Source organism: Polyodon spathula, chromosome 9 (genome assembly GCF_017654505.1).
Source record: "Polyodon spathula isolate WHYD16114869_AA chromosome 9, ASM1765450v1, whole genome shotgun sequence".
Taxonomy (NCBI): Eukaryota; Metazoa; Chordata; class Actinopteri; order Acipenseriformes; family Polyodontidae; genus Polyodon; species Polyodon spathula.
The window spans coordinates 28,901,505-28,912,954 of record NC_054542.1 but is presented as its reverse complement, the minus strand read 5'-3'; the positions used below and the strand labels follow the sequence as shown (position 1 = coordinate 28,912,954).

Sequence of the window (11,450 nt, the reverse complement as noted above, 5' to 3'; positions counted from 1 at the left end):
TAAGCTAGACAAGACAGCAAATGTAAATCAAGATCTTAATTTGTATTTCTCATTGGGACCTTTAAAGGGTTCATTACATTTGTCATGCAGTGTGTGTGTTTGTGTGTGTGTGTGTGTGTGTGTGTGTGTGTATATATATATATTTTTTTTTTTTTATATGGTTTGAATTTTTGTCTAATGCAGTTGCTGTACATTCAAAATATCATTATACAGTGAGTGCACCATTGCTTCTGATTCAAGAACGTTATAGATCCCTCATGACACATGTTTATATCAGTTTAGTAGAAGAGCAGTTTTTAAGAAATCAAGTTCTTTTTTTTGTTTTTTTAACTTGTGAACAGCATCCTCTGCTGGTCCTCTATCGCCGGGGCCTGTTAAGCAGAATAGCGACGTCAAACCTATTCTACAAAACAGTGCAGCCTGACTGGCAGCCACCTGCAGTGGTGGTCTCCAAGGAGGAAGAACCTGCCGATAAGGACACTGAGGCAGCTGGAGATTTCAGTGATGACCAGCCTGACATTACAGACACTGATAGTCTAAGTCTTGTCAGCTGCGACTCACTTGACTTTGTTTAAGCCCCCATTCCCCTATAGGGTCCTCAGTGACTCACCTAGTAAAATCACTGCCTTGTGGAGTGCAGGTGGTGTCATGCAATCGGAAGCTTGCTAATTCAAATCCTGGTTGCGTCAAGTTGCCGATCTTGGCTGGGGACCCTTATTGAGCGCATCATTGGCCACTGCGCTCCCACGGGTTAGGGAGGGAAAATCGGATGGGGTTGGTTCACCTCACTGTGCCACAGCAACCCCTGGCAGGCACCTGACGAGACCGGGCAGAGACCTGCCAAGCTTACTGTAACTCTTTCCATCCAGGGTTCAGTAGCTTGGCCACATTCGCTGCTTAGGTTCGTCAGGTGTAACGTTACGATTAGCTAGACTCCGTGGTCAGTATGTGGGTTGCTGCAGTGAGGTGACACTGAAATTGGGCATTTCAAATTAGGGAGAAATATTGGGCATTTCAAAATAGGGTGAATATCCAGGCCTTTCAAATTGGGAAAATAATATTTGGGCATTTCAAATTGGCATAATAACTGACTGATTGGGCACTCTAAATCTAAATCAAACATTGTCATGAATCCAGGCATTTTATAAATCCTTTATTGCCAAAAGGAACCCCACCATTAACCAACGCACCTATCAGAAACCTGGACAACGAAGACAATCAGGTAATAAAAAGACTTATTTTTTCAATAGTTAAAAAAAGAAGAAAAAATCTTCCCATCTAAGTTCATAGAAAAGTTGCTTATGCGCAGTTTTATCAAGCAATGATGTCACAGCTATATGACAATAACAGTGACATCAAGCAGTGATGTCACTGTATTGTCATGTTATCTCGCACACGGTGCATTTTAGCTTCACGTCTTATTGTTGGATGAAGTAGCTCAGAAATCAAGTAATCCAACTTAATTGATACCATTTTTTTTATATTATCATGCATCTCAGAAATAAGAATTTAAATGTTTTCAAATAAGCCCAGAAAGATCTATATTGTACTGCCTTATAAATGTTCTTAAAATGCTTAAGATAGGTAATTGGTTACATTCTTTTAAAGAATCCACTGGCTGTTCTGAAAGCACCCGTGGCGGATTGTGCTGTCCATGGGTATCAATAGGAACCAAGTTTAGCCTCTTTGTTGTCCACTGGCCGCCCTGAGTCACCCGTGGTGGAATGTGCAGAGAAGAAGAAGCCTTCTTTTTTGCTGCCATCCATGGGTGTAAACAGTAGGAGCTTGATCACACAGCTAACGTAAGTCATGTTCTGTTTACTGTATGTGTTCCTCACAGGGACCATTAAGGGCCAGGATTACTTCATATAGAAGAGTAATCAGTTAAAAAGAAGATTATGATTGGATGAATAGATAGAAATCAAGAGAAACAGTACTGGGTTAAACACAACTGCCACACTGCATGCAACAACAAAAAAGCATTTGAACTACTAATTAAATAATCAAACAGAAATCTCACCTGCTTTAAAATGAACTGATCTAGCTGATCACTTGAGATATGATTTTTATAGTTCACATAGTCCATGTCAAGCCACCTGAATTAATATTTTGAAATTTGCCCAGACAGACTTCATCTGTAAACTTAATAAGTTAATTTGTTGTATTGTTTTTCAGAATCCACTGGCCGTCCTGAGTCACGCGTGGTGGAATGTGCAGAGAAGAAGAAACCTTCTTTTTTGCTGCCATCCATGGGTGTAAACAGGGATCAAGTGGAGCTTCTTCCTTTGGATGAGGAGCTGGATCCAACAGCTATTGTAAGTCATTTTGTGTTTACTGTATGTGTTCCTCATGGGGTCCATTAATGGGCAGGATTACTTAATATAGAAGAATAATCAGTTAAAAAGATGAGTATGATTGGATGAATAGATAGAAATCGTTATTATATTGATTTAGTTATATATATATATATATATTCATTGAAAAAAAAATTGATAGGTAATTGATTATATTATTTTTCAGAATGGTCCTGTATCGCTGTGCACTGAGGCAGCAGGACACCACAGCAACGATCATCTATTTCATTATATCTGATGTGATGATCACATGCTGGACAGATAACCTCCTTAAACCACTGAGAACTGTGGCCCTCAAGCAAAGTCTTGAGCTTTACCAGCTCTTCAGATTATTTTATTGCTGGTTTGTCAATAAAACAATACCGTTCATAGAAATGTGTGGGGTTCAGTTTTTTTTTTTTTTTTAATGAAATACAAATATGCAGCATGTTAAGTGGTGGTGGGAGCAGGCCGATATTTCTATTGACCACTTTCTACAGTACAAGGGTCCCTTTCAAATCAGGCAAACAGGCTTTTCCGCTCAATATTAGCCTAATATCGATACCTGAAGTAAGTGTTAACAAAGTAATTATAACTGACACCTTGACGTCATTGTGTGAACATCATTTTACACTATGCTAGCTATGATTCCAGCAATAAGAGAATTACACCCATACCCAACATAAGGTGGCAAAATAAATAAAGTTTAAAATTGCACTAGCTTATACTTTAAACCATGTTATGCCCGTTTAAGCAAATCAGAACAGTAACAATAACAGGCTGCACTGTTTTTTTTTTTTTTTTTTTTTTAAAACCTTTAAATACGTTACCCTCTTCTGCTCTACCTACACCAATTTCGAACACCATTTCCATCACTTCACACCAATTTAAATCAATTCTTAATTCTGACTATTAAGCTTCTAAACATGCACGTACTATTGTATATAATCAATGGGCATTCAACGTATTTCATAATTGAATGTTCCAGGCAAGCGAACAAGCGAAAAAGAGTCAGAGTTTTCGTCGGCTGCCTCCTGCAGCAGTACGGGTGGGGCTCAGATCGGCGGAAAGAATTGGCGTTAAACCAGCCAATCTCCTCCAATGACATTGAAATGCAACTAAATCCTGTATCTCAGTCTACAGCAGGGGTGTCAAGCTCAAGGCCAGCGGGCCGAATACGGCCCTTAGAGGTACTTTATTCGGCCGCCGCAAAGTTCATTCATTACAGTGTAATTTGGCCCAGCCCAGTTTGAGTCTATTGGGTTATTACATGTAAGAACTCCAAATCCCATCAGTCATCAAAAAAAAGTAGCTGGAACCTCAGAGCTAAAGAAACAGAAGACAGCGAACGAATCATATCTCTTGCTTGGTGCTTAAGGCGTGTTTTCCGTTAGACACTGTAGCCTACTGGCCTTCAAAAACGATAATATAACTCTTAAAATGTCATAGAAAAGAAAGATCGGTAAGGAAGGCAGGTTGTTTCAGTAAAGGTAGGAGTTTGAATATTTGTTTGTAGAGCAGCAAGAAAACCGCATTTGCTTGGTATGTAAGGGAAGTACTGCGGTGATGAAATAATTCAATTTAAGGCGCCACTATGAAACGAATCATGAAGAAAAATATGGCGAGTTTGAAGGAAAGCAAAAGGCAAGAAAAGCTGGCCGAATTAAAAAGAACCTTTGATTTACAGCAGAACATGTTTAAAAAGGCAAAAAGTGAAAGTTGTGCGGCAGTAAAATCAAGTTACCTTGTGTCAGAGCTAGTCGCAAAGTTGTCAAAGCACTTTTCTGAGGGTGCTTTTGTAAAAGACTGCATTCTTAAAGTCACAGAAATAGTCTGTCCTGAGAAAAGCGTGTTTTCCAAAGTCAGTCTTTCAAGAAATACCGTGGCTGAAAGAGTGGATGACCTGGCTATCGATCTTCAAGAGAGCTCACTGAAAAAGCAAGCGATTTTGTAGCCTTTTCTCTTGCTGTTGACGAGAGCACAGATATTACTGATACCGCTGCATTATCTATTTTTATCCGGGGTGTTGATGAAGACTTCACGGTTACCCAAGAGCTTTTGGATGTTGCAGCTATGCACCTCAAACTACCACAGCAAACGATATATTTCAACAGCTTGAGAAGTGTGTGCGCAACATGTAATTACAGTGGGAGAAATTAGTTGGATTGACAACACCGTTCCAGCCACATTCCCACAGCTCCGCATTCAGGCTGCACGCGTCATGTCAGTGTTTGGCAGTATGTACTTCTGAGAACAGCTATTTTCACAGATGAAGATTAATAAGTCCGCTCAAAGATCTCGCCTGAATGACAAGCATCTACACCCCGTGCTAAAGATCGTTAGTAGTAAAGGTATGACACCTAGTGACCCCTTTTTTAATTGATTTATGACCCATACATTGATTTATGACCTCTAAGCACCTCCTATATCCGGTGACGTGTTTTATGATTGACATTACGTCGGCCATTTTGTTATGCCATGCGGGCCCTCTGTTGATTTTAATACGACTATTTTTTATATCGAGAGATTTTGTGTGAGGGCGATTTGTTAATATACATTTTACTATGGATTGGTTTACTTTGTTTTTTAAGATGTATGGGGTAGTGCTTGTGTTACTTGTGTTAACCGGGTCATGGTTCCCTTAAAACATTTACAGTGAAAAAACAAAACAAACAAACAAAAAAAAAATCTCAGGAACCAAATGAGAGAGAGAAAGAGCGAGAGAGAGAGAGAGAGAGAGAGAGAGAGACATGCTTAACATGAGCTCCTAAATATACAAAATATTTATTGTCTTAGAATGAAATAAACACTGGAGAAATTTTATTTTTATTTCAGTAAAAACAAAGAGTACAATTAGAGACTATTTTCAACAAAAAAAAATATTTCAAAACATTAAAAAATAAAGTAAAACTATAAAGACAAAAACAGGACCAGAAGAGATGAACTAACAACAGAGAGAAGTGAGAGAAGGAAAGAAAGGAAAAAAGACAAAGAAAGGAAAGAAGAAAAAAGGAAAAGAAAAAAGACAGAGTATACAATCAAAGAAAGAACAGAAAAACTGCTAGGAAAACAGCAAATTATCTGGACTTTGATTTATAAAAGATAAGCCTTATTTTTAATTTAATTAAATCCATTTTAAAGTTAGCCTGTGTGAGAAGTGGCAGTTGGTGTGTGAGGTTGACGGTTGGAAATGGATACATTGAGCAGTGCAGTAACGCAGCCCCACCCCCTGAGCCCTGTGTTCCAATTCCCTGGGGAGGTGAAGAGCGCTCAGGCCAGGAAACAACACAAGTACAGAGTGCTGAGAGAGAGCCCAGAGACTCTCATTGCTGACTGCTTCCAGGCTGGAGAAAACACTGTCACCACTAACCTACTCCTCTTCACTGAGCACACAGACACCTGGCACACAGCCATATGTAAAATGTATGTACATGTAAAAAAGGGAGGCATCTGCCAGGTGAGACAGTTGAAAATAAGGGAAGACGCAGACTCACACCACACAGTGTTCACAGTAAATTTGTATCAGAACGGCACTGTCATGATACAGGGCAGTGAGGCCTTTTGAGGAGAATTTCCTGGCCTTAAAAGAGCTGGCTGAGTCTGCAAAACCAAAGAGCCAAAACACAGGGACACCTACAGCAGCAAACCCTGTCCCTGACAGCACACAGCCTGCCCGCAGCACTGACAGCACAGCCCCAGTCCCCACTGTCCAAGTAGAGGAGAGCACAGTCCCTGGAGCTCCACGGCACAGTGGCAATCATGAAGGCAAGCCTCTCCCTGCTAGAGGTGGAGCTGACAGAGCTCAGGGAGCTAGTCCGGGCCAGGCTCACAAAGAGCAACATCACACAGCAGTTGAAAGACCAGACCAGTCAGATCAAGAATGAATATAAACCCTCATTCAGGGAACTGAAGGCAGAGGTGAAGGAGCTGCAGCAGGACAGGGAAACCCTGAGAAGAGAACTGACCAGACTGGGAGAGGAGCTGCAGCTCAGAGACAAAACAGCACAAAGCCTGAGGGAGCAACTGCACACACTCACAGTCCCCCACAGCCCTGCAGGAGGCACAGCAACCCAGACAGCACAGTGCCCCCCGGCCCCAGCCTACATGGGCACACTGACACACACACACAGCACACCAGACAAACACACGGACAACACCGACAGCCCCCCCCCAGCCAGACACACTCACCACACACGCAAACAGCACACAGAACACTCCCAACACACACGCTGACCCAGGCACAGCCCCAACCCCCTTGGGCAGACCGGCTGCAAAGCACCGCAACACCGAGATCGCCCTGCTGATGGACTCCAACGGGAAATACATCGATGAGAAGTGGCTCTTCCCAAAACACACAGTGTCCAAGATCTGGTGTCTGACCACAGAGAAGGCCCTGGAGGCTTTGTGTGAGTCCACCCTCAACTCCCCCGGACACATAATCATTCACACAGGCACCAATGATATGAGGGCCCAGCAGGAGAACGTGGCCAAGTCCATCAGGACAGTGGCGGAGAGGGCCACCCAGGAATTTCCACATTCAAAAATCATCATCTCCACCCTGCTGCCCAGAAAGGATTTCCACCAATACAGCATCCAGAAGATCAACGCAGAAGTCTCCCAAGGGTGTGCTCTACTACCCAACGTGCACCTGGCACACCACCCCACCCTCGGGCTGCAACACCTGTATGACCACGTGCACATGCACCAGCGGGGAGTCAGCATCTTTGCCAAGACCCTGAAAGACGTCACCCTGGGCCGAGAAACAGCCAGACCCCAACACGACAACAGGAGAGGCCTCAACATCCACAGACCACAGCACAGCCCACAGACAGCCAGGTGGGCCCCCAGGAGCCTCCGTCCACAGCCTGGACAACACAACTGGCACCTGCCCAGCCCAGCCCAGTCCAGCCCAGAAAGCCCAGGCCCGGCCCAGCCCAGCGGACCCGGGTCCGGTCCCAGCCCATTCCAGCACCCAGCCCAGCCATCCCAGCAGCAGGCTCACAGCTACGCTACGGCCCTCAGCAGAACAGCAGGGACTGGGAGCACGGAGCTGGAGGAGATTCACCACCTCCTGAACCTCATCTGCACAAGACTTATGAGCTAAGTCACTACTATTAAAAAAATAAGAAAAATAAATAAAATTAAATTGTAAAAAAAAAAGGAAGAAAGGGGGAGGAAAGGAAAAGAGAAAGGTCTAAGATATATCTATATACTTATATATATATATATATATATATATATATATATATATATATATATATAGCATCTCTAAAACGTAGAGATTTCAGCAGCAAAACATAAATATAATTAATATTTTGTGAATTATTATTACAATAAATATATATATATGATATATAATTATATAGATATATATATATAGATATATATATATTTATTTTTTTAAAAAAAAAGAGGAAAATGTTTTGTTTAATGTAAGACAAAAAAAAAATAGAAAAATAATTACAAATATAAATATGATTAAGTCTTTGTCCATCACAATGTGGAATATCCAGGGCCTGAGCTCCTCAGTGTTTGGGCTGAAGAGCACAGCCCCAGAATTTATAGAGACAGTGAAAGGCCTGGATATCATCATCCTGCAGGAAACATGGTGCAGGGCAGACGTGTCCACTCACAGTCTCTCAGGCTATAGGGAGATCATAGTGCCCTCACTGAAAAAGACCACAGTCAGACGAGACAGAGACTCTGGAGGAATAATCATTTGGTACAAAGCAGAGCTCACCAACTCAACAGAGCCAATTAAACGGGGAGAGTCACATTTGTGGCTTAAAATCAGCAGAAATATTGTCTCTGCACAAAATGAAATCTTCCTGTGTGCAATATATATCCCCCCCTCAGAATCCCCATACTATAGTGAGGAAACCTTTACCAGTCTCCACACAGAGATCTGCCACTTCCAGGCCCAGGGAAATGTTCTGATCTGTGGAGATCTGAACGCCAGGACAGGCAAGCAGCCTGACTTCACCAGCACACAGGGAGACCAACATATATTCAGGCAAAAACCCATATATTCCAGCCCTATTGTCTCCCAGAGAAACAGCTATGATAGAGAAATAAATCAAAGTGGGAGACAATTACTGCAACTCTGTCAAGGCCTGGGCCTGTACATTATTAACGGTAGGATCAGAGGGGTCTCTCTAGGAAGACACACCTACAGCTCAGCTCTTGGCAACAGCATTACTGACTTAGACCCTTCCTCTATTAGTGCATTCACTGTCAGGCCAATATCTCCTCTGTCAGACCACAGTCAAATAACTGTGTTCCTTAAAAGAACAGAGCAAACCAGCAACACACAGACACAGCCCTGCAAGCTGTATAGCCTCCACCATTCCTACAGATGGGCTCCAAACAGTGCAGAAGAATACCAGAAAGCAATCAGCCATCCAAAAATCCAATCACTATTAAACACCTTTCTGGTTACACCACGTACTCACAGTAAACAGGGAGTAAATCTAGCTGTAGAAAACCTGAATGAAATATTTAGACAGGCAGCTTTAAAATCCAAACTAAAAATAATTCGGAACACTCAAAAGAAAAAACTGAAAGAAGAAAATTGGTTTGACGAAGATTATAAAAATATTAGGAAAAGACTTAGGCAATTATCAAATCAAAAACATAGACAACCAGACAACCAAGATTTACGCCTCAGCTACTGTGAAACTCTAAATTACTATAAACGCACACTAAAACAGAAAAAAAATAACCACATTAACAAGCAACTGATAGAAATCGAGGAGTCCATTAACTCAAACCGATTCTGGGAACATTGGAAAAAACGAAATAAATCAAAACCAGAAGAATTGGCCATACAAAATGGAAATATATGGAAAAACCATTTTGAAAAACTCTATCAAAACATAACACACAATGAACAACCATTAGATCAAAACAATATTTATGAAAAACTGAAAAAACTAGAATTGTCAATTAAAGACAACCAGAATCCACAGGACTCTCCAATCACTGCACAGGAACTTAAAGAGAAACTGCAGACCCTCCAGAATAGGAAAGCCAGCGGAGTAGACAGCGTCTCCAATGAGATGCTGAAGCACAGCAGCCCTAAGCTGCAGGAGGCCCTGAGCAAACTGTTTAACCTGATACTAAGTGTGGGCTACTTCCCTGACATCTGGAACCAAGGGATTATATCTCCTGTCTTTAAGAGGAGACAAATTCGACCCCAATAACTACCAGGGTGTCTGTGTGAGCAGTACCCTGGGGAAGGTATTCTGCAGTATCATTAACACTCGGATACTGGCCTTCCTTACCGAACACAGTGTCTTGAGTAAGAGTCAGATTGGCTTTCTTCCAAAGCACCACACTACTGATCATATTTCCACCCTACACACCCTAATAGACAAACATGTAAACCAAAATAAAAATACATTATTTGCTTGCTTTATAGATTTCAAAAAGGCTTTTGATTCAATCTGGCACAAAGGATTATTTTATAAACTCCTCCAAAGTGGTGTAGGAGGTAAAACCTATGACACAATTAAATCAATGTATACGGAAACTTTAATGTGGTGTAAAGATTGGCAATAAAAGAACACAATTCTTCTCACAGGGGCGTGGAGTGAGACAGGGGTGCAGTTTGAGTCCAACACTGTTCAACATCTACATCAATGAACTGGCCACAGTGTTGGAGCAATCTGCAGCCCCTGGCCTCACTCTGCTTGATACTGAAATTAAATTCCTGCTGTACGCAGATGACCTTGTCCTGCTGTCGCCCACAGAGCAGGGGCTGCAACAGAGCCTGTCACTGCTAGAGCAGTACTGTCAGACCTGGGCCCTGGCAGTAAACATGAACAAAACTAAAATCATGATATTTCAGAAAAAACCCACATATCAGGAAAGTAGATACATCTTCACACAACACCACACCACAATAGAACACTGCATGCACTACACCTACCTGGGCCTAAACATCAGCGCATCAGGTAGCTTTAACCCGGCAGTGAATGCACTAAGAGAGAAGGCCCGCAGGGCTTTCTATTCCATAAAGAAAAAGCTTTATATAAAACTCCCCATTAGAATTTGGCTCAAAATTTTTGAAAGTGTTATCAAACACATTGCCCTCTATGGCAGTGAAGAGTGGGGTCCGCTCACAGAGCAGGATTACACTAAATGCACCCAGTAGAAGCCCTGCACACAGACTTCTGCAAATACAGAGAAAAACACCAAACAACGCGTGCAGGGCAGAACTAGGTCAATATCCATTATTGATCTCAATACAAAAAAGAGCAATTAAATTTTGGCTTCATCTAAAACAAAGCAACCCAAACTCCTACCACAGTAAAGCCCTGTAGTACCAAGAACTGAGCCAAAAGAAGAGTCCCCTCAGCCAGCTGGTCCTGAAGCTCACTGCACTAATACACACTAACACCAACCAGCCTCAGGACAGCACTGCTCCAACACAGACAATTCGAGTTAACCAAATTATAACACAACACAAACAAAACTACCTCACCTATTGGGACACACACACAAAAACACAAAGCAAATTAGAGTGCTATCGGGCCATAAAAAGACACTACACCCTGGCTGAATACCTGAGCAGGGTGAAAGACAACAAGCAGAGGCAGATCCTAACCAAATACAGGCTCAGTGAACACAGCCTGGCCATAGAAACAGGCCGACACAGGCAGGCTTGGCTGCCCAAAGAGGACCAGCTGTGTCATCACTGTCAACTCCAACAAGTAGAGACAGAGATGCACTTTCTACTGCAGTGTACAAAATACACAGAAACAAGGGAAACTTTCTTCCCACAAATAAAAAATCTCTGCAAAACATTCCCAGACCTGCCAGACTCTCAAAAACTCCCAATCCTCCTCGGAGAGGAGTCCAGCTGTGTCCAACTGGCAGCCCAGCACACAGCCGCCTGTCACAGCCTGAGGAACAAGCAGTGAGCACTCTACATTAGTTCAAATCTTGTTATATTTCATTGTTGTTACTGTTAAATTATTAATAACACGGTTATTATTGATATTTGTTTACCATTATTATTTTCATTATTATGATCATCAGTGTTATTCAACACAGAATTACAAGTCTACTACGGGTGTTGACGTGTGTATATGTACGAAACCGTTATGACATTTT

The 11,450-nt window shown here is 42.1% G+C and overlaps 1 long non-coding RNA gene across 1 annotated transcript; it reads left to right on the top strand.

Annotated features, from left to right (window-relative positions):
- Positions 1-242: 242 nt before the first annotated feature.
- LOC121321324 lies at positions 243-2,706 on the top strand. Its single transcript, XR_005950925.1, has 4 exons — positions 243-1,222; positions 1,609-1,802; positions 2,176-2,315; positions 2,521-2,706. It is a non-coding gene; the product is annotated as an uncharacterized LOC121321324 (long non-coding RNA).
- The last annotated feature ends 8,744 nt before the right edge of the window (positions 2,707-11,450 follow it).